The following is a 22,560-nucleotide window of genomic DNA, read 5'->3' as shown; positions in this document are numbered from 1 at the left end:
GGGTAAGCGGCGTTTTAAAACAAATAGAAAGAAAAATACACAATCCGAATAAAAATAAAAATGAAAATAAGACCAGAAAAACAAAACAATTCGAAATGCACAACTAAAGCCGGGATGAGATAGGCGTTGAAAGAGGGGCGAAATAGCGAAATAAAATTTGCATTTTTTGCGTTTAAAGCTTTCGGTATCAGCAAAACTACACACAAAAAAAAAACTTGGTAAAATCAACTGTAATAATTGTCAAACAGGCCCCAACCAGCAAAATTGTCAATTCTACTAAGTAAATTGTCATTTCACAACAACAAAATACACACAATTAGCGAAGACGCAAACCCAAAGCAAAAACAAAATACACGTAACTATTTTAATAGTTACGTAACTCTCTTTGTTGTTCAATTTTACCAAGCAAATTTTTTTGTGTGTACGAACCGAATATAAAACACAGCGGAGTACAGCAACAAAAACCAAAACGAGACGATGAGATGTGCAAAGTCAAAGTCAGCAGAAGCGAAATGTTATCGGTTATTGAACAAGTATCGTTCGAAAGGGAGGGGGTGGGTTCTATATAGAGGGGCTCTCTATAGAGGGGATGTCGATTCGTTGAAGATGCTTTGTATGTGCATATTCCGACCCGCTCACTCACTGTTGTTAGGCCTTATAAATAAACGTGTGCACGGCTCATCTTTATGTACATATTTCTGTCCTCTGAAGTCGGCTGAAGGTGCGCCGTATGCTGATTTCTTTTCGCTGAGCTTTTGTTTCTGATTTCGTTTCGGTCGCTTTTGGGTCTTTTAATGAGAGGAAATTTCCTTTTCATGCTCATGTGACAAAGCCGCCTATGAGTAATGTTATCTTAAGTGGGCCGGAAGCTACTTCGTCTACTTATAAATCTCTAAAATGGGTTTTTTTAGGGTTTTTATTCTACTTTTATTTTATACATTGTTTAGAAATTTGTATTTTTATTTCTTGAGATTATTTTAAACCGGTTTATCTAATTTATTTTTTAAGATCAGTCTTATACTGTTTCAATTTTAATTTTTTCTCAATAGCATTTCAATTTAATTGTCTCTACTTTGTATGAGTAATGTCCTAACCCAACTTGAACTGCTCAACACCCTCTTGGCTCCTTTCTTTCCATTTCTTTTTGTCCTTCTCCCATTCCGACGATCAAAAATCATTTGATGTTCTTTGGGCCCTTTCAGGCGACTCTAAAAACTTTGCCGGAATCGAAACATTTTCAATACATTTGATTAAACCGGGTCCGGCTGCTGACCCCCACCCAAATTCTCATCATCGTTGCTGATGGCCAGGACCATAAAACGTTTATCTCCCACACTTTGCTCTTTCGCTCCCTATCTCTGACTGCCCCTTCCCCCTCCCCATCCCTCGGTGCCTCTTTTATCGCAGTATCAATAAATTAATTTGAAAACTTTGTCGCTTCTATTTGATTCTGGGTGGACCACCCAGCATTTTCCTCCTGCTCGCTGGCATTTTTCTTTTAATTTTTTTTGTGCAAATTTTCGTCTGTTTCAAATTCGTTTCATCGTCGGTATCTTGTATCTATAAGTTAGCATCGCTTTCTGTTCTGGCTCCGTGTAATTTGCTCTCCGGCCCCCCTTCTCCACCGCTTTCTCCTCCCTACTTACCACCCCCTTTTGCTGCTCGTCTTTTACTTTTTGGGCAAGTACAACTACAACTAGGACAACTATGAGTTCAGTGCGATGGCAGTTTGCTCGACAGGCAGTTAACATGAAGCACCGCCGCCCCCTTTTTCCCACTTTTCCCATTTTCCCCCAAAGGCCCCCATCCAACCAAAACATTTTCCGCCCTCGTGTGTGGGTGTGTTAGTATTTTTTGGCTATTGAATTGGTTTCATGCTCATGCATTTTATATGAAATTGTCTGCATGTCTGTCTGACTTTTTGCCCATCGTGTCACGCCCCCGCCCACACCTACGCCCATGCCACCCCCCAAAACTTGTAATCTAACCCAGCCCTCTAGCAGTTGCAACATTTTGGGAGCGCAAAAATTTACATCGCTTAATTCGTTAGCCGAGAAAATGTTTTTCGCCTGCAATTAGTGGACAACATTTGTTAGCCAAACACTTTTCCGAGGGGCGGAGGCGGCTGAAACGGGCAATAGGCAATGCAGGTAGCAAAAGTAGAGCTCTTATCTTTATTACAAAAAACGAAAAACTGCCAAAAAGAAGGAAAATGTGGGCTGAACAAAAAAAACAAAAAATCTACCAGAAAAGAATTCGAATAAGAAAGAACGCGAAAAAAGTGGAGGCAGCAGGGGAAAAAAATGGTGAAATGGAGATGGGAATTTTTTTTCTCTACTTGGCTCTCGTATGCTCGACTTTTATTTGAAGTAGAATTTTAATCCATGGTTTTTTAATGCGGGCGATAAACTTTTACGGCAATTGTCGACGGCATTAGCGAGGGAGGAATGAGGTAGGAGGGGTCTTTTCTTTTTGGCCCTTTGTTATTTGGCCGATCGGCCGGGCTTAGCTCAACTTAACCGTTCAGGTGCACACACCACACACCTCACACACACGCAAAGTCCCCGAATAGTAAAGCCATACGGTTTCATTATGCTCCCCTGTTGACGCTTCTGATGTTTAATGCCTTAATTAAATGTTTCATTAGCACGCTCGGCTCGAAGGGGCGTGGCAGAGGCCCGCCCACACAGCCGTAGTTCTAGCCAACTGGCAACTGAAACATGCAATCGAAAATAGGTGGCAGAAATAATAACTTGGTCTTAGATAGGGTAAATTGGCTGACGAGTTTGTGTTTTAATCTTCAGATCTTTAATTGTTTTAATTGTGTGATTTTATTGGATTGTGATGTCTTCAGGGTGTTCATTTTCAAACAGTTAATAAGATAAATTCTTTACTCAACACGTCTGTGAAGGAATGAATGAATTTAAATTGAAATAATTGGGATAGGTTTTGTGGAGAAATATGAGCAATATTAATAATGAGCAATATTAATGATATACAATTTATCATAACGCAGTATTCGTTAGAAAATTGTAATAAATAACAAAGAAATGATCTCTTAAAACACAACATTCTATAAAAATCGCATAAAATAGTATACTTTCTCAACAGATTTATGGTAATTACATTTTAGACATTTATAGTCAATATTTAATATTAATTTGGCTGCGATGGACTCTCGAATTTCGCAATTTTATTCGCAGAAACGCTATTGGATCCAATCGGTTATGTTTATAGATCTATTTACATTGGCTTACCCGCTCTTTCTTATCGCCGATCCTCTCCCCCTCTCCCTCTACCGGCCTCTCTCCATATCTCACTTGTTTAATTATCGAAAATTTAGATGGTACCCATTCAGAATTTGTGTGTTGCGGCATTTTTATGCTTTTAATTCAGTTGTTGCTGTTCTGTTTGCTGTTGCTCGCTTGTATAGCCATAAAAAATCCATTTTAGCCGGGCCAACACGCCAAACCAGTCGGTCAGAGTCGCCGAGTCTAGCGTTTTGTGTTATAAATTCACGACTTCACGGCAACCACTCGGCTCTTTTTCGCCTCATCCGTCTCTTTCTGGCTGATGGGACAATCGCTTGGCAGGAGCGACCTTAGCCAAGGCTGAGATTGAAAAAGATGACAAAGATGGCTGCAACATCCGGTTGGCCATGTGTGTGCTTTCGCGTAAATGTATGTGTGTGTGCCATATGGGCAATACGAATTCCAGACAACGCCGGCAGCGGCGTCTCAGTTTCAGCCGCACTCTGATTTTGAGTCTGTTTCTGTTACTGACTCTGAGTCTGGGTTTGGGTTTGGCTTTTGGGTCCGAGACTGAGACTGATAACTGTTCGGCGCCCCTCCCACTGCGGTTTCAGTCTGCCTTCTGTCTGCCAATCTACACTGGGCGAAAAGGTAAGGCTAATGGCAGGAATTTCAAGCCTGATATGGTTATAATTTGAGCTGGCTGTGCCATATTTAACTATTAACTTGTGAAAATTTATGGTCTAAAATTTAGTATGCACCTTCAGAAAAGTTAATCTAACTCTTGCTAAATGATCATCCAACTAGATGGGAGTTTTACTTTAAAATATTTCACAATATTTTTTCAATATTTCTAGTAGGTTCTAAAACAGACAAAACAAATGCAAACTGGATATATTTAAGAATACTACTCATGTACTTCTTGAGAAGTAATTCAAATTCTAGAAACTTGTTTCCCGAACGCCTTAGTTTAGTTCCGATCTCTTGAGCGAAATCTCGGTTCTATAATGCTAATGCCTTTTGTGGTCCTATAGCGATAGTATGGGTGCGATGTCTGGGCCTGTCGTTCGCACTTTGTAATTGCAACTGTGCTAGTGCGAATGCGAGTGCTCTGTGTGTCTGCGGCGATAGCTCTTGTTGCCGGATTGAGCGACTGCGGGAATGACGCATTGGCTGGGCCCCAGAGTTTTTGGCTGATTGTTCACTTTTATTTGGTTTTTGTTTCGTATTTTTGTTCGGTTTGGTTTGGTATATTTTGTGTGATTTTTGCACTTATTTAGCTGGAGCACTGTGTGTGTGAGTGTGTGGATTACTGCCTTTGTCTTTGCTTAGCATTTGACTGTGTGTGAGTTGAGGGGGCGGTGGGCGGAGGGAGGCAGGAGAGAGCCGGCAGACAACCGGCACAGACGAGACGCGCAGCACGAATGAATGGAGTTTCGCAGCCAGCGAGCGAGCAAGGCTATGTCCGTTGGCTCGGAGAGCCGAAGAGCACCGAAGAGAGCCGAGGGCGCACGAAGCTCGCCCTCGCCGCCGCCATTCGCGCTCTCTTACGGCGGCCGCCATTGCTCAGGCGTGTAGGTCGTCTAGAGGCCGTTGCGTCTCCCGGCTCTCTTTGTTCGGCCGGCCCGAAGCGAAGTGGCTCTCTTTGTTGGGCTGGCCAAAACTGCAAATCAAAGTCGAGGTCGTTGTACGAATGAAAGAATGTCGGCATGTGACTGCTGCCGGCGTCGCTGCCGCAGTTGGCGTCGCAGCCGGCGTCGCTGTTGCTGAATGATGTTTAATGCTTGGCCCGATCTGCCACCCATCGCAACTCCCTCCCCCTTTTCCTCTCTCTCACTCTCTCGCCGCCGCTGCTCTGCTGCATTATGCTGCCATGTATCTGTCTCTTTATTTCGCCAGTGTGTGTGTGTGTGTGCATGCCTTAACTTGGCTTTCTTTTGAATAATGTTGCTTCATGCTTTCGCAGTCTTGGTCTTCATCTGTCTGCCGCTTCCTCCCCTCGCCCCCTTTTGCTCCCTGCAACTCTCTTCCTAGCCAACCTTTAGCGCCCTCTCTGTCAGCGTCTACACTTCGGGAAAAAAAAGGGGATGGAGTTCTTGAATTTCTTATTAAAATCTTTCCAAAAATATTTGGACTCAGCAAATAAAGGAAAATAATACTTTTATATAGAAAAATTATTATTTTATTCTATATTTTAGCACATTTTCTTAGACAAATTATAACTAGCCTAGTAAAATTAGTTTAAGAACATTTTATAATTGGCCATACCATAATAAATACTGATATTTAATATTAAATCTTGTATTAAAAACTTTATTCTCAAGAACCTAATGTATTGACTCTCTACATACTTTGACTAAGAATTGGTTTTTAGTTTTTTCCCAGGTGTAGGCAAAAATGCTGTTACTTTTTATGTGCAACCCTTCCGCCGCCCACCCCCTTTCAGCCACCCAAAAGGAATTCAGTTAGCCTCGCTCGCTTTGCCCATTTTTACTACCTTTTCTGCTACTCTTTTTTCGTTTTTTCTCCTTCTATTTTGCCATTTTTGTCTTCTTTTTTTAATACTTTTTCGGCTGCCTCGCCGCTTTCGCGCGTTTGTAATAAAAACTCGTTATAAGTAGAAATTCTTTTCTTTTGGGCTAGTTCCACCTGTCCTCCCCTCGTCCACTGGCCTTCTTTAAGCACTCTTTGCGGCCACTTTTCTTTATTATGATTTTTTTTAGCTCTTTCTAGCTGTTCCCCAGCTTTTGGGCCATAACAAATGTGAGAACCGCCCGAGGCTGGAGCGGCTAAAGGCTTTAGAAGTCTGAATCCGAAGTTAACGCCCCCAATCCCAGTGTTATCCCATTGCTTCGCAGACCTTTCTCGCAGCTTAGCTCAATTAGGGCTAATTTGCTTATCAGCAGTCGGCGGGGATGCCTCCGTCGAAACGGAATTGTCACTTTCGACCAGCTGATAAGACCGCTGAACGATAAGATAACCGCTCACGTGTGAAGCGGAATCGAATCGAAATTAGTTTTTCCCGGACTCACACAAACTGCAAATTCATTCCGGCCACGGACTATTTAACATCATTTATCGTGAGCCGCAAACAAGGCCCAAACAGAATGGCCAGATGAGCGACTGAGACGCATGATTAGGCAGAAAGTGATTGGCAGTGTTATTGACCAACAACAGCAACCCATTTTCGGGCCAGGAATTTGCATGGCCAACGGGAAAAGCTTGGCAAATGTGCTGATGAATGAGTTTGGTTAGATTGATGACTCGTTTATTGCAAAGAACTGGAGGTCTTTTGAAAAGAAGGATTGCAAGGGGAAGGGGTTTAGCCACATTTATTGGGTATCTTTGGGACTGATCTTAGCTTGATATGGTCTAGGTACTGGTTTTCGTATTAATAATACACCATCCTATTCCCTTTCCTTAGATACTCATCTTTCCCTAAATGTTTCTTTGACATCCAATGCCTCGGTATTCCCCTGGCTTTAAATACACATGGCGGATACTTGATATCTACCCACCCTTTACCACTTGTCACTTGATTATAATAAATGTCCCCTTAATGACTGCTCACTCACCTGTAATTTTCCAGCTCACACCAACACTTATTTTCTGGCTTCCCATTGAGCTCGTTTTTGTTATGGGTTTTAGTTTTTGTTTTTGGGAAGTGGCGCGACGTATTAAATGCAAATGGATTACGGCGAATTGATTATGCCCGAGTGGCCGGAGTTGAGTTACACACGATATCATAAGTACCAGAACTTGGCCAAGTACGAGAGTACAACACACAGACACAGCAAAGTGTACTTAACGGTTTCGAATTCCGCTAGCTGATCACTCGTTTGCTTAGAATTGATGGGTTTGTATTTGATTCTTGGTATTTCTCGTTTTTTTTTTTTGGTAAGTTCACAGAGCACCTGCGACTGTTTCGCTGGAGGCTCTCGGCTCGACTGTCGCTGCACTTTTGGGCCACAGAGGCTAAAACTTGGCTGGCAAAGGGTTTTGGTTGGGTAGTCTGTTTTGGCCCCCTCTCTTGGCCACTCGATCATTTCCAGCCAACTGAGGAGCCGGGCAACCTCGACTGGCGGACGTTGCGTGGCGACTGAATGCCAACTTCTCGGGGACTTGCCCAACGAGAACTGCCGTGAGCTCTCTGCTCTGCGGCAGCGCAGCGGCAGAGCGCCGGCCGAGGTGCGACAGAGAGCTAAGCTGTGCTGTCGCTGCAACGTTGCAGTGGCAAAAAGGGGGTGGAATCGGAGGGGTGCCAGACAACGAGTGCATTGGCATAGTAAACTTTTGCACGAGGCGCCAGTCGCGCTCTCTCTCTCTCTCTCGCGCTCGCCCTCTCCCTCTCTGTCGCTCGCTGCGATGCCGTTAGATGCGCACTTGACGTCTGGCGTCGCAACAAGTCGGCGGCAGAGCAGTCGACGGCGGCAGCGACCGAGGCAGCGGCGTCGCTGTCTGTCTCGCCTTCGTTTCGCCGGAAAAAGGGATTCCCCGAACCCCAAACGAACCGAACGAACGAGCCGAATGCCAGCGAACCGAACAATAAACGACAAAAACCGAACGCCAACGGCGCCAGCGAAGTTTTTCTACAAATTTTTTCCGCATTTTTAGTGGCTTCTTTTTGGGTAGTACTAACTAGCCGACTCTGAAACATATCCTTGGGAAATAAAAACTATAGAACATATACCATAAAATCATTTTTAAGATCCTGTCTGAAATGGTTGGAAAGCGAAAGAGGAATATAAAAATTAATAAAAGCTTTTGGGGGTAAGTTATAAATATTTGGTAGATAGGGACAGTAATTAAAGTATCCTTTAAGGTAGAAAAAATACAAACATAGTATAAATGGAAAAAGAGTTTGATATAACATCTTCTTTACACCTGGTGGACTTATATTTACCTTTACCAGCTCAGGCAGAGATCAGTGAATGTAATCGAGGAAGCGTACGCAGAAACAGGGTTTACAAGCCAAAAAGTAGGCAATGCCACAACCCCCGAAGTTCTGCCAGTTGTAAGCCGCTCGGGTATGGATTACAATACAAAACTTGGCTGAGGCAGGGAACAATGAAGAGGGGGGAGGCACTAAGGAAGCCTCGAATTTAACCGGCATTTTGCAGTGCATCCGCTCGGCAATCGGCACCCCAAACGGGGTGGATTGGTACTGGTCTCTCTCTCTCTCGGCCCGAAGAGGGAAGAGTAAAAGGCAAAGAGCGCAGGACTTAAGAGTGCTCAGCGTTTTTTGGGGCAGGTCAAGTCAGGAGGCCCAGCTGACGGACACTGGACGCTGAACGCGGAAGCGGCGCCCAGAACGAGGCGAAGGACTAAAGGATGCGTCGCAGTCCCCGGTCGTTATTAGATTCATCTTGTTTAGCGCTTAAGCAGCTTGGAGCCCTGCCTCCTCTGCAGCTTGGCAGCTGGGCAACTTGGCAGTTGGAAGGCCGGGGGAATCCCCAACTGACCGTAAACTCCGCTCGCCTGCTTTACGGCCGTAGTCCTCCACTTTTCTCATCATTATGCCAGCTGGATTTTTATGCCCGGCATCTGCATCGTTTCATTAAAATGATTATTAGCACATCTTCAGATCTCAGGATTCAGGATTCAGGACGACTGTGAGTGCGCTTCTTTGGAATCCGACTCGACTGGCAAACATCTAATTAGACGGATCCTCAAGCTGACGCCTGATTAGGCCGAGGGCTCTTGGCCCTTGCTCGTCGTCCAATTTGCATTGTCCCCATCCGGTGGCCCCTTTAATTCCGCGCTCGATTTAATGCCATTCAACTGCCTACCGCACGCTAGACGACAGCAATTAAATTATCAAACAATTTCCCAACTGCAGAATTATTATTAAATTTTGTAACGGCCTCGCACGCATCACACCCCAAAAACACCCGCACACCTCTAAATACTTATTGGCATGAATATATATGTATGTAAATGTCCAGATTTGCATGTGTGGGGACTGCCCCGCCCTCTCCGAGGACATTCTGCACACATGTCGCCTATTAACCGCGTACAATTTTCATATGCAAAATTGGCAAAATTTTCGATATGGCCAAAAATATGCAGCCGAGTATCTGATACGGAGGTCGATGGATAAAATGAACAGCAGATGAAAGGTAAAACGCTTAAAATTTAGCAAGCCAGTATTTTATAAGTATTTTTAATAGTTTATTGAGAGCTGTTGTCTATTTTTAACAGAAATCCCAGATGGCTTGAGCTTAGAAAATATTCTAAATATGCATTGTTTTAAAATTTAAATAAACACATTATTTAAGCTACGATCTTAAGTTACTCAAAAATTTTCTCCCTTTAAATGCAACTGGCTAATCGTATAAAAATTAAGATAACAACTTTTTAGATAAAAATATTAGAAACTAAAACTTAAAAATTTATTTTCTGACTTTTGTTGATCGATGCTTAAATATTATACAATTAAATTATTTAAGTCAAGCTTGTTTAAGTTTTTATTGACCAAAATATATCTTCTAATCTTAAAACAATTACGGCTTAATTTTCAAAAGACATACTTGGAATCAAATATTTTTAAATTTAATTTTTAAAATTGTTTAGACCTCATTTGCAATAGTCACTGTTCAAAAAACGGCGTGGGATTTTGCATTGCGCCCCGCACCCTCCGCAAAGTTTCAAACTGCATTTTAGGCATTTTGTCGCTAAATTGAGTTCCGGTTTTAGATGGCTTTTGTGTGGGTTTTGGTCCAGCCAGCAATCCCTGCGATCCTTCGACCCTTCAGTGTGTTTGTCCGCTGCATGTTTTTCCCATTTCTTTTTTTTGCGTGTGTGTTTATTTTATGGCCGTCGCAGTTTGTTTTACAAATATTTTTATCCCGGCTAAATAAATTCGCATAAAATTTCTGCCGCCGCACAGCGTCGGCGAATTGCCTTGTAATTAAACCAGAAATGCCGCTGTTTGCTGCCAAAAATAGCTGCGAGCCGTAACCATTTGCCAGTAACAAGAAGTTGGCAGCAATTAGCGATGGACACAAATAAATTATTTACAAATTTCTGCGTTCGCCATAAACAATCCATAATGCAGGAGGCTACCAAAAAAATGGTTATTCAAATGATTTCGCACAGAGGGGTGATAAGGGAGGCGAAAAGGCGGAAAAGTGGCAAATTATGGCAGTAGCCACGAGAGCTTTAATTAAACATTAAAACGATGCTAATCAGGCATCCCAGGGCAATTCCAATTCAGAACTAAAAGCCTGCATTAAAGCGGGAAAATACCCATTAGATGGGCACCAGCAGCTGTAGAAACGAAAAAAAAGGGACAGCGAAATATATGCGCAAAATATTCAAATGCATCTAAATAAATATGAGCATTTTATAATATTATACATGCAGATAGGCAGGACTAAAAATCATTGTAGTGTGTCGTGTCGCTTTCGGTAATATTGAAAAGGATTAACTTTGATCGGGAATGGCGCTGGGAAAAGGGGGCACAAATTAAGCTAATTGCGCGCCAGATATGCAAACACACTCAGCCCTAGGGGTCGCAGTAACCCCTTTGTAAGGGGGTTAAGTGGGGTCAGGGGTCGAGCACATTAATAGTCGCATTTGCATAAAGTGCACTACCACACCAGCCAACTGGATATAGGCACTCATTGTCAGTCTCTCTGGGTTTCGGAGCCCACTTCGTCCCGATGATGAAATGTCCTGTCAAACTGACAGCCAACAAAAATCCATCTGTCGAACTGTGAGTGCCGAGTGCCCAGTGTCGAACTGCGAATGCCTAAAGCTATATTCGCCAGACAATATATGTGGTGTGGCCTGATTGACAGGTCAAGTCAATCGAGGGCTCCGGCTGAATTATGCAAAAATACCAGGCACACACTGTCTGTTTGCAGCCCAGAGATATGGGGATCAGGGGGATATAATTCACAGATCAGGCAACTTTGCCCGAAAGCGCCATAAATTCAAGGGCTTTAAGCCGCCTAAGTCACCCCGAATCCGTCTAATTGATTCGATATCCTTGCCTCCAACTCGAAGCACTCAATTTGCTGAAGGTGGCAGCTGAGTGAAAACTTTTAAGCTGCCAAATTAAATGAAGTGTGGCTGACGCAACTTTTGGCTAATTCTGGCCCATTTTCAGGCAGCCAGCTAATTGGAAAAGCCAATGCCGCGTACCACTTGACGTATACTTAATCTTCCGGGCACACAAATACCCCCCCAACCTCCGATATCCTGGGGACGCCTGTGTACATGCGGGTGTCAGGACATCTCAAATGGGTTAACAGACAACTTGACACACTCTCCTCTAGCTGGCCAAGATGCAAAGCAAATATAAACAAATCAGCGGACAACGAGAAAAGTCAGCAAAAATGACAAAAATGGGAATGGGTATTGGGTAGAGGGGTACAGGATAAAACGATGGATGGTAGTTGGATCGTTGTGGGTTGCTTTAAAACCTGCACATCAGCAGAAACCTGCAGCAGCTGCCGCACAGCACACAAAACATATGGAAATTAAATTTCTTCCGCCCGAAAGGAAAACAAGACCAAACGGAAAATGCCAGATTTTGTTGCAGCATTTTTGGCGCAGCCTGAGCCGAAAGGTATCCATGTGTGGGTGGTGGTTTTTAGAAAATGAAACTTTGCACGGCCATCGAGAGGCTCTGGAAAGCATATAGCCAACCAGCCAACCCATGGAAAACCTCGAAAAACAAGCCCTGAGAGCCGAGAACTGAGAACACTGCCCACACAACTGCGGCTGCGAAAGCACTTAATCATCTTAAACCGTTGTTTGCACGGTTTGCCGCAGACGTGGCTGCCACCTCCCACCTCCGACGCCCCCGGCCCCGCCCCTTTAGGCCCACTTTCGGTCCTACACGTGTTTTCATATGCTGCGTCGCACGCAAAACAAAAACAAAAGTCTAAAAAAACATAAAACAAAAAGGGAAACCCGTTTGGCACTCGAGTTTAAACGAATGTTAAATGTTCTACTTAAAAGGTAAGCCAAATGAATATGTTTCTATATTATATAAAGTAATGTTTGTAAAATATATCATACAGAAAATCATCTTGTTGCCAAAGTGTGGAGTGTTTTTTCTCTTTCTCATAGCAATATTATCAATTTATAATCAAATTTGATGATTTGATTGTATTTTGGATTTTTCCTAAGGGTTATTGAAAGACAAATCATGAAGTAAATAATATTATGTAGGAATTTTGATAGTATCAATATTCTAGAATTTAAAGCTGATTGGAAAACGTGATAATCCACTGGTACTGAGAGCTATAATTTTTATTTTTTTGACCCATTTCAATTTCACATATTTTTCCTCTTGTGTGGCATTCCTTTGGCCAAAGTGTCTTTACCCATTTACCGGACGTGACCAGGTAAAAAGCGAAAAGAGTGGGGCCAGCAAAAAGGGATATATAGCATCCCCCGCCAGCGAAACGTTCTATCTGCTGCCACCTCAGCGGTATCCCCAAACCCCCCCCCCCCTCCATTGACCAGTTGCGCAGCAAACTAAACACGTGGCAGCACCTGTCCAACCGAGTTTCATATCCACACACGCCCCCGTCGCGTCGCGCCCCTGGTGACCACATTTCATACAGTTTCCAAAGCTAAACCGCATTTAGCGCGCGTTTAGTGGTCGCCATTCTGTTTGCCATCGCAGCGCGTTGTTGCCCAGATTTATGCAATGGAAATATGCCACTGTCTAAAGTTTCAAGTGCCATTCAGGCCGTGTTACCCACGCTCCTGACGCCCCCCTCACATGACAGGGTAAACAGCGCCACTGGCTGAATGCTTTCTGCCACGGAGAAGTTCGCTTGGGTTTTTTGGTAATTAAAAAAATTTTTGCTTATATGCAAATCAATTAGTGTGAGCCCAGAGATGTGGGGTGTGGATATGGCGGATCATAAGGGAAAGCCCTCGAAAGCAATATAGATGGGGCTTTGTAGTTGTTGTTGCTGCTGCCCTCCTAATTTGCATCTCTGGCAACATTTGGTGGCACGGCCACAAAGGCTCGAAATTGAAAAGAGCACATGCAATCCTTGGAAGGCTGATATGAGGGGGCCAGGAGCCAGACTGATTTGCGCAACAATTTGGTATCAAATCCTCAAACATCGACAGTTGCTGCACCGAGAGAAATTTTGGTTTTTTTATTTTCTTTAAATTTTCAGAATAATGGGACTAAGAAAATCACATTCATCTTGTGATTATTTTGCTTAAACTTAACTGCTCATATTTATGCCTGGCAAATGAATAGACAATTATCCTTTCTTCACATGACTAGTTTCTATCAACAAAATCACTTTAAAAGGATTAAATGGTTCACACTATGCACCATTGTTTATGCTTTAGATAAAATTAGGTAATTCGGGCCTTTCCTTACTCCCCCCTTAACCAGTCGACTGGACTGCAGTCCTCCTAATAACTGGATAAAGGAATCGATTCTAATGTGCAGCCTGCACCGTACAAGATATCGTCGATCATTGTGAGTCGAATAATTACTAATTAATTTGGACAACGCAGCCAGAGCTCAGGGATACCATAAGTTTTGAATTAGAGCTTTCAGAAAACCACCTTTCCTATCACTTTTCACTCTGGTGCTGAGAGCATAAAGCCATTTGCTTCCTTCTTCGATAAAAGTATTTCATCATATTCTGAGGCACGTTTGTGAATGACATTATTTTCACCTGAGAAAGCTTGGAAACGTTAAATTTGGAGTTTCGATATAGGGATAAGGTAAATTGTAGTTTACAAAATGACAAAGTTAGATCAAATATTTAGTTGCACACTCTATAATAACAGACACCCAATCTATTTAAAAAGAGACGAATTTTGACTGTCCCATCAACCTCTTGACCTCTTGTTCAGATAATAATCAATACCATTGATGGGTAATTGGAATGATAGTTTTCTCTGTATGCGAATGCAAAAGAAGGGAAAATGGGCCCTCATTTGATTGCCGGGAGCAGCAACAGTTTGCTCTGCACTGCGGCCGTGTCCTGTGGCCAAAATGGATGGAAAAGCGAGGGGCAGGATGCTTTGCATATTGTGTACTTAACTTGTTTGACTGCCGGGGGGGAGTTGGTGGGGGGAGGGGTATGAAAACTAGCAGAAAACAGCGGCAGCAACAAGCGATGAACGACAGAAAGTTCTAGCTACCCGTCTTCTCCTCACACGACTCGCAACTCTTTGAAGCCAAAGGGCAGAAACTTGCCTCGGCTCCTTCAATTTAAACCCCTTTCGCCCCTCTCCCCACGCCCATGCGATTTTCTACAAGAAAAGCCCAGAGCCAGCTCACATTTCAACGGCAAGAAAACAACTAAAAGTCAAATAAACAATTCAACTTTGCGCTGTCAACGGGAGAATGCAGCCACGTCGGTGGGCTGAAAGGGGGTTGGGATGGGAAAAGGGGGAAAACAGGGAGAAAGGCGCAGCAACATCATCATCGCTCATAATAATACAAGGAGCCAGCGAAGGAGCAACCTTCCACCATAGTTTCTTATTTCGTTGCTTTGCATCTTTTATTTATTGTGCTGCCATCGCTTTTCCTCGCTTTTCCTCCTGCCCCTCCCACTGTGTTTTTCCTGCTCCTTGGGCTCCTGTCGCCGGGCAAAGGTTACAGCTCTTGACTTTAATTGTTAACAAGTGAGTGCTGCAAGCTTAAATCATTGAGGACACCTATGAGAAATGATGAGATCATATTTCACATTTTCGCCAGCGGCGTATATATTCTGCTTAAGTCCTGCTTATCCCAAGATGATGACAAATGTCCCCGATCCTGATTAGGTAAACATTAAGCAGCTCGTAACTCATCATCATCTGGCGACCAACGTTGCGTATGCTCGACGCTCGTCAACGCTGCGTATGCGTGACAAATATCAGGGGAGCTGCCGTGGTTAGGTTGAGGAAATCCCCGCCAGCAGGTGTGAGCCAGCGGGAAAACAGCGAAAATGGAGCAAAAATAATTAATACTTTCCGGGCAGGAGTTTTCCTTGAATGAATCATGAACGGACGAATGCAAATTGAAGTGGCCAACTTCGGAACTGGCCAATTGAGCTGGTAGTCGAAAAAAAAACAGAACAGAACAGAACAGTCCGGCAATCGGGGCGAATCGCATTTGAAATTCAATGAATTTCGTACCCAGGTAAGAGGATGAATGAATGGGGAGAATCCGGGGCAGCCTGACAGGAGACACGGTCCTGTCAATTGGACGCCACTTGAGCCAAGTCGGGGTGGAGGATCCCATTCGAAGGATTCGAAGGTGCTGCCACGGTCTGCATTATGGATGACTTTGGACGACAAATGGCGCGCCAGTTTGCATTCCCCATCCGGATTCAATTTGTGACAAGTCGGTTGAGCAATGTCCCCTGGCCAGTGTCATAAATTGTGCAGGCATTGGGACTCGGATTGAGATGGGAATCTGGCTCCTAGAGCCACTGCACTGCACTCGCTAATTATCAAGAGTGCCCAACGAAACGCATTAAAAATGTGTGCAACTCGCACTCGTAACTCAGATGTGCCGGCCTTTATTTATGGCCAATGGGGATTATTAAGGGCAATTAAAGGAGGCAGCCGAAGGAAGTTGTTTACAAATGCAAATCCGCTTTAAATTTTAACACCAATAGTCCGAATTCGGAAGCCAATAAACAAATTGGCCTCGGGGAGACGGCAGCTCAACGGAAAGTCAGTGACACGGACACTGAACGACTACGACTACGCAATAACAATTAGGAAAAGCTTGCAGCCCGGAAAATTCCACAAGGATCAAGTTGCAACAAGCTGCAACAAATCGAAATTAATTTGAAACTTGAGACAGAAACTGAGACTGAGGACTGAGACTGCCGGGCTGTCGGAAAGATTTTCGGTTGCAGCTTCTTGAGGCAGACATCAGTCCCCAAGGACCCAGAAGTCCAAAGGATGTCCAAGGCAAAACGAAGTGCATTGGACAGGACAAGTTGTCAAGTCGGCCAATTAATAAATCAATTTGTTTCCTCGTATTTAATTTTGCATTTATTGACTGTCACTTATCGGCAGCAAACAGGCAGGCCCTTATTGCAGCTACATCAGTCGAAAGTCAGCCATTTAGTCTCGATTCACAAAGCCCCTAAAATTAAAGGGTATCGAACGAAGAGTAAGTAAGTGAAGGCACTTGAAAAGCTGGAATAATCTTGGGATAAAATAAGGATAACATCGTTATTGTTATCGTGTTTATCCATGACTAATCAAATAGTTAACTGTTTGGTCTACCAGATTGAGAAACAATTTTGTAAATACATAGTTATTTTCATAGTAACTACAAGCGTAAGGAATTAAAATTTTAAGACAACCCTTATTTTTAACATCACATCTTGACAAATCCATACAAATAATTTAGATTTTATAAATTACCATCAAATGATAAAAAAAAACTTATATTTTTTAAACGGAACATACTTCTTATTTTTGATCAAAGAAATAGTCTCCGTAAGTATTAAAAAGTAATATTGCGCAATGAGTTTAAAAATTATTTCACATGAGATAGAATAGAATTTAAAATAAGATGGATAAGAAAGTCGTAACTTAAGACCATTTTAAGAAGAAATTCCCATACCATTACCTCAATACACATATGTATTTGCGTTAAGTGGGCTTCTAGTCTTCGCTAGAGACACACAGGAAATTTAGTTTGGGAAACCGAAGCGGAGAGCAGGTCGAAATGGGTTCGGGATTCGGGGAAGGGGAATGGGGAATGGGGAACTGGAAGTGGTACTGAAGTCTTGTTGCTGCGGTTGTGGTAATCATGCAAGACACGCTCGACTCGTGGAGCAACCGCAAATACATAAATCATGCGGCTATTTTAAGACCCCCGAAAACCGAAAGAAATCTAGAGATCCGGGGAGAAATGGAGGTACCAGCGGTACGGAGGCGGAGGCAAACAGTTAGGCTAGTCCGTCCAGGTAAATGAACTAAAAGTGCGAAGCGGCGCGTGCAGAGCGACAAAAACTACAACCACTGGAAAGCGGTAAGAGGTAAGCGATCGCCGAGCGAAATGAGATTGCCACACTTTCGGTTTGAGGACGGGCGGAAAAGAGAGGGGGCGATGTGGAGCGGTAATCACCACATTTGAATGAGCACCGCTGCCTGCACACATCCATCCGTTCATTCATTCAAACCTGAGGAGCAAACAAACAAACAAACTAATAAAAAACAAATAAAACCAACGAAAAAACGCGTTAAACAGCTGACGGGGCGGCGAACAGCGACGCCGACGGCGACGCAGATTATGCAATCGTAAAAACTGTGAACGGTAAAAGCTCTCTGCCCACTGGCCAGCAGAGGCAGAAGCAGCGACAGAGGCGTCAGTGGATCCCTGGACCGTGTCCAGGTGTCTGGAACCCACTAACTCTCCTCTGGAAACCACTGCACCACAAAATCTTTAATTCGAATCTCTAAAGCGAAGAACTCATTGATAAACCGGGATAGGATAGATCCCAGAAACCAATCTGAGCTAGAACTAAGAATATATATTTACTATGGATTTACTATGGATGGTTAGACGGTATGGAAAAGTATGGTATAATATATCAGCAATTACAAAACATATTAAAATATCATAGTATTATAATTAACAAGGGATTAAGGTACTACAGTAGGTACTTTCGTCGATGGTAATTATGATATATTGGATTCCTAAAAAATAACATCATCTAGATTAGCTAATTAAAGACTGTACAACAAATTGTTTTTCAAGATACTGTTAGAAAAACCAACCAGTTATTAAACAATATTATTCCTAATGAACTTAAGGTACTCAAGGTTCTGGTATTATATTGATTTTTCCCTTCTCTACAACCTAGGATTACTGCGCTCTTGTGGTCTATCTAGTTTGCGACGCTCTTGATTTTTTGCTTCTAACCAGATTCTGAACTTCTGCTTCTGCTGCCGCGCTGGCTGCACAAGTTGGCCAACAAAGTCGCCATCGCCGGCTTCGTCGCCGGTGGAATGTGGAGAAAGTAGGCCGCGATCGCGATCGTCTAGGCGCTGGCAGTGATCGCTGACTCTTTCTGGCTTTCTGGCTTTCGTGGCGCGGCTCTTCTCAACGTGGCTCTAACTGCGAAACCTGGCTTAGACCGAGATCGTCTGAGAGCCAAGAGTCGCGTGCAGGCAGCATTCCATGCGGCAGCTGATGCCGATGCTGCTGCAACTGCAACAGCGGACTAACAGTTAGCCGCCCGTTGCAGTTCCGTTTGCAGCAAGCGGATTTCTGAGCCACACTAATTGGTCTCAATCTGTCTGCTAGAAGTGGCAACCGGGGGGGGCGGTGGGTTGAGAAGGGGGCTTTGCAAGGTTGTTGCACGTTCGAGTTATTAGCGCAACATTGTTGCAGCCAGTCGGCCATGCAGCTAATGTCTTGGCCATTAGTCGGCCGCCTAAATGGCCGGCAGACAGAATGGGGAAAGGGGGTTTGGATTTGGGCCTGGGTTTCGAGCTGCTCACCCAGGCGGTAACACTCCAGGGAACTAATGTATTTTAGGCTCCAGAAGTTAAAAATTAGTAAATTGAAATAATATAGTTCGTTACTTAGTAATGCTATTGATTTGCATATCGTCTCATGTCTTTGCTTTGTTAGATTCAAGTAATTTTCCTAAGGCACATGTAAAAGAACTCTCCAAAATGCAAAAAAATAGTCGGGCTTTTAAAAATTCATAACTAATTGGAGTTAGAAAATATCGATTTTATTATACATTTTATTTAACTTGTATTTTAATTAATACAGAACTAAAAAACTCTGTTCCAGGAATATAAACTATACTGAATCTCAAGTTAACCCTAAAAAATGTAATAGTATTGAATATCAGAGGTATCTAATCCCCCTTTGTTTTCTTATCCATTGAGAATATGCAAATAACGTATCTCAAATCTCCGTGTGTGTATCTTAATCTTTATCGCTGGTGGGCAATTCGATTTGCGCAGCAGTTTGTCAATCTTGGGTGTGAAAAAGAATACCGAATACTCTCCCGATTCGCGTTCGTTCCTGACCTATGCAAAGTCCAGAGCGAACCCACGAGATACTGAATGGGAGGCCATAGCTATAGCGCTGGGTTCGGTATACACTGCTAAATAAAGTGCCAGCTGCCGTTTGCTGCGTAGTATCTGGAGCCCCGCCACCTCGTAGGCCCCTCAAAGTTTCAGAAAGATATAGATAGACAGACAAAAGTACTTAAAGTCTTCGTTTTTTTTCAACTGCTCTGCGTGAGTGTAGGTAAACCAATTGTACAAATATAGAGATTTGCGATTTTGCAAAAAAATTAGAAAGAGAGAGGGAGAGATGGAGAGAGAGGAGAAATATCGGGTGTCGGTGGCAGTTCAACGAAAACTTTTCTTTATCACATCCATGGAGGTTTCAGCGAACCGGAAGTTCATTTACCTTTCGAAAGTTGCCTCACACTACCCATGAGTGAGGGAGAAAGGTAGAGAAGGCAAGAGAGGGGGATCGCAAGAGATCGTAGTTAAGTGCGCTATAAAAATACAAACGATCTGCTCTCTTACGATCTCTTCTTTCCGGATCTGCTCTCTTTGTTTCGCTCTTTGGAGACAAACGAACTTGACACAGTTTTTGCCTTCAGAGGGGGGTTTCAATGGGCGGCGGGGGCGTTGCGGGTGGGGGGCCTAGAGATCTTCGCATTAACTGTTAAGCGAAATGCCAGCGCTGCAGTTAGCGTCGACGTCGACTGAGGCAGCGGCGCTTTCTGTTTGCCGTTTGATTTATTTGCCGTTTGCACTTGAATTTCTGTTTCTGTTCTCACCAACTCTCTTTGCCTCTCTCTTAGTCGCCGTCTGCAACTTGTTTAACTGCACTTGTCTGCCGCCGGGAATTACAGTTAAGCGTGGCCGTTAAGCGTCTGATCCCGCACTGCAAAAAATAACGATATTAATTAATTGTGGCGTGATTGGTTAATTAAAAAAACACATAATTACTTGAATTATTTAAATGAGTATTGTACTTTATATAGGTATCTTATTCTCCTTATTACCTGCGGGTAAAAATATGCAATTTTCTCATGCGCATGTAATATTTAAAGTAGGCTTTAAATCCTAAGCCTACTTTAATTAATTTGTATAATTAGTATAAAAGTCGTAATGTTAAAGTGATATAAATTAAATGTAATAAAAATGTAATTATGTAAAGTAATTTAATAAAAAATTTAAACACATACCATAATACAAAATATTTTGTTTTGAATAGAATTCCCTTTTATAAATGTAGAAAGTCTTTTATACCCTTGATTCCTTTATTTTCCCATTGTTAAATGTTTCATAAGTAATTTTTTCAGTGCCTTTACAAGCCAGTCTAAAAGCTGTTAAGATCTAGTTTAAGTGACAGCCTTGTTGGCTCGCTCACCGATCTAAAATTAAGGCCTGACCATACTTGGTATTCGTGACTGCGGCTCGTGACGTCACCCGGCGAAAATAGAGTGTCGAGAGGCTGGGAAAATCTCTTTTAAGCCTCTGCTCAATCCTCTCGATATCCACACATTATGTTGGCAAAATAAAAGAGGCGAACCATTTTCCACGCCACGCCGTTCGCACAATAACTGGTCGCCATAATTTACAGTTTTTAATGACAACATTTACCGCAGCATACTTCACGGCGCTTTTGGCCGCCCACTGAAAAGGATGTGCGTGCCCCCTTTTAATCCACCGCCCCTGCTTTGCAAGGCCCTCTTTCCCCATTTTCCCCACCCATGTCGCTGGGACACATTGTTGTGTTAATTAAATGTCATACGTGAGAAAATTGGCGCCATATTGGATTTTATCTGTGGCGAGGCAGGAACAGTGGTGTGGGGGGAGGGGGGTTGCCCCTTTTGCATGTGGCCAACTGCAAGTGGAGCTGCGCTTATCTGGCTTTGGCTTTTGGCAAATTAATGAGCCACCTTCTCTGGCTGTTCGGGGCGAATCCTTTGGACCCTATAACCCCCTTCCCCTTACCTACCCCCCCTGGAAAATCTGCTACCAACTCCTGTTTGGTTTTGTTTCGTTCTGCGCCTTGTGGCCGGGCCAACCAACTTATAAGTAAAACATGTAATTTCAATTTTGTGGCTCTTGTTCTTCCACCAATTGTTGTTGTTGTTGCAGCACATCACGTATGCAGCGCAGGTTTTTTTGGTTTTGTGTTTTTTTTTTTTTGTTTTTATTTCGGCCAGGCCAACCTTTTTGTGGCCCAGCGAACAACGAACGTCGACAACAAAATTGAAGTTGATAATAATGCAGTGCGATTTCTTTTGCGGCTACCGCTCATGATGTAAGCAAACAGTGGGGGCGCATGGGCGGCGAAAAGGGGGCGGGGGGCGTGGCAGCGTTGGCGGCTGCAGTTCATATGTCAAATTTTTGGCACATGTCCAACAACCCCCTCCACAGATAAAAAGAAGAAGAAAAAACATCACAACTCGATGAGAAATGTGAAGTGGGAGGGAAAGGGGGTGCGGCACAAAAACTGGGCGGCAGACTCGTAAAAATCAACGAGCGGCGTTACGGAAAGGGGGTTTACTTCTACTTCCTCCGAATTCGAATTCTTAGTGAGTGTTGGAAAACGACGGCACTTAGAGACAGCCAAAAGAGGAGGCATAACTACCCAAAACAAATGGACAAAATAGATCCCCTTTCTCTTATTTTCTCCCCTTTTCATTTTGGCTTGGTTTTTCGGGTTTTTTGGTGATGCAACGGAAGCGGATGTTCGTATTTGCACTTTTGCATTTTCGCTAAATGCGCAATTTTGTTATGCGCCACTGGCTAACGGGCCACGCCCACCTGACCGCCCCCTCAGCATTACCTATTATTTTTTTTCCCCATTTGTTTCCTTTGAACTCTTTGGCATAGGCGGCGTATGTGTAATACTTTTTTAGACTTGCTTTTCGGCTGGTTTTCAAGTATTTTTCTAATTAGTTGAAAGCCTGAATGAATGACTGACTGGCTGACTGACTGAATGACTGACTGGGTGACAAACTGTCATAAGTTTTTATCGAGATGCAAGTCTTTAGGCTAATGAACAAGCCAGCCGAAGACGGAAAAGGCTGCCCAGGATAAGTTAGACAAAGGAGTCAAGGAGTCCCCGTAATCAAATTGCATTTTGTGCAATCAACGCAGAGGCAGAGAATAAAGAGCCAGAGAGAATATGACAAAAATTTAAAATGAAATACAAACGTTCTGGCTGAATGGCTTGGACATGGACTTAAACCGGAAGCGGAAACGTAAACATTACTTTCAATATTTGGGGCCCAAAGTGGACAGTGCCAGTTGGCAGGATGCGAGGGGGACTGAAGAGGGGCTGCAGAGGGAGTACTAGCTGGCA

At 43.4% G+C, this 22,560-nt stretch overlaps 1 protein-coding gene across 1 annotated transcript in view; it reads right to left on the bottom strand.

The window, feature by feature from the left end:
• The window catches only part of LOC138912223 (uncharacterized), a 44,650-nt gene extending 39,988 nt beyond the window's left edge, over window positions 1-4,662 (bottom strand). Inside the window, exon 1 of the mRNA XM_070212120.1 lies at window positions 3,258-4,662. The gene's annotated coding sequence lies outside the window, so the exon portion shown is untranslated. The remainder of the gene's footprint in view (window positions 1-3,257) is intronic.
• Window positions 4,663-22,560: the final 17,898 nt, after the last annotated feature.

The sequence above is a fragment of the Drosophila takahashii genome, chromosome 2R (assembly GCF_030179915.1).
Source record: "Drosophila takahashii strain IR98-3 E-12201 chromosome 2R, DtakHiC1v2, whole genome shotgun sequence".
Classification (NCBI taxonomy): Eukaryota; Metazoa; Arthropoda; class Insecta; order Diptera; family Drosophilidae; genus Drosophila; species Drosophila takahashii.
This window is presented reverse-complemented; position numbering and strand designations above follow the sequence as displayed.